This window comes from Phytophthora infestans, genomic scaffold, assembly GCF_000142945.1.
Source record: "Phytophthora infestans T30-4 supercont1.53 genomic scaffold, whole genome shotgun sequence".
Taxonomy (NCBI): Eukaryota; Oomycota; class Peronosporomycetes; order Peronosporales; family Peronosporaceae; genus Phytophthora; species Phytophthora infestans.
This window is the reverse complement of record NW_003303706.1, coordinates 650,320-651,880: the sequence shown is the minus strand read 5'-3', so window position 1 is coordinate 651,880 and position 1,561 is coordinate 650,320.

The window sequence follows — 1,561 nt, the reverse complement described above, 5'->3', positions numbered from 1 at the left end:
GTGTTTGGACGCGTCAATCGCGTGGATCTCCATCCGGCTCCGGAGCTGACTCTTGAGCTACCGCGGGCATCGCCCGCGCGTACGACGCCGCCACTACGTAGTCTTCACGAAGTGCGAGAGCAAATGCCTCCTCGAGTGAGGAGGGTTCCGCTCGAGTCAGACAGTATCGCGTCATGCCTTCACGCATGCCGAACACGAAGACGTGGACCTGAGATGCCATGTCAATCGGATTGGTGACGATGCAGGACGCGAGGCGGCGTGTCTTCTGGACGTAGTCGCGCATGGTCATCTTGCCTTGTCGCAGAGCGAAGAACTCTGCGCGCACTCGGGACTCGTCTTGTGGAGGCTCGAAGGCGAGACGAAGATCACTCTGGAGGGCCTCCAGGGTGGAGAACGCATCGTTGTTTACGACCAGTTTGCCGAGTGCCCACTCCTTGGCTTTCCCGGCCAGTCGGGAAAGTAAGAAGTTAACTTTCGCTCCTTGCGCCTCGATCATCCTCGAGGCGATAGCGATGTCGACTTCGCGAAACCAGCGATTCAACGGAAGGCGATTCGCTCCTTCACCGGAGTAGGTTGACGTTTCCAACTTGACGATGTCATTCCTCGAGGAACGCGAGGGAGTTGTCGCTCGCCGATTCGCGTCGGCGAGCTCGCGTTCCATGAACTCTTGAGCTGCTTGACGTTGTTGATCGGGAGTCGCTGAGCTCAGCAGCGACGCGACAACAGCCTCACCGGACACCGTCGCAAGGCGGTGAAAGGCTTCCCACTCGACACGAGTGAGATGAGGGAAAGCAGCATGCTCCAGGGTTGACCCTGAAGCTTTAGACGTCTGGCCTTGGCTCATTGTGAACTTGGTCATGGGAAGGACTACTAAGTGCTACCAGGTGTAACGGGCCTAGAGTGTCCGTTACTAGCTTACACGTAATAATGAGGAAGCGTGCAAGATCCACGATAGTGAAACCAAGTGTTTAGTCTGAAGGAAAATCAACTCTGTTTTTATTTAGGTCCAGGGCAGCTTGCCCTGACCACTCAAATACACGTCAACCCCTTATTGGCTGATAATGGGTCTGGCTCCCCATATATCAACCAATAGGATGACGGCAGTTCAGCACACGCTAGCTGTGTGCTGCTGCACCTACTTTTGTAATATAAAGCTACCTACTTATGTAATGGTGTGGCCCACTACAACCACGGTGTTGAGGCTGATTCGCGAAGCTGATAACCCCACACGTACCCTTCCCTATAAGGCACGCAAAAGGTATAAGGCTGCCTGTGACTGCGACAGTGAAGCGTCGAGTGCTCGGCACGCTGCATCAGTGGAAACGCATACGGAGCTGTTAGTGATACCAATTTCGTAGGCACGATAGATCTATCTGAAGTTCATGTCCAAGTAGTGTAGGATTACCATTACTTATTGCTGGCCTGCTGGCCACGCCTTAGTCGCTGACTGAATCTGTAGAGCATGCAAAAGAGCTTAGATAGTCAGTAAGTACATACACAGCACCGGGTAGATCACGCTTACATGAATTGCTCCGTTGACCTCTGTGTTCTTCTTGGTGAT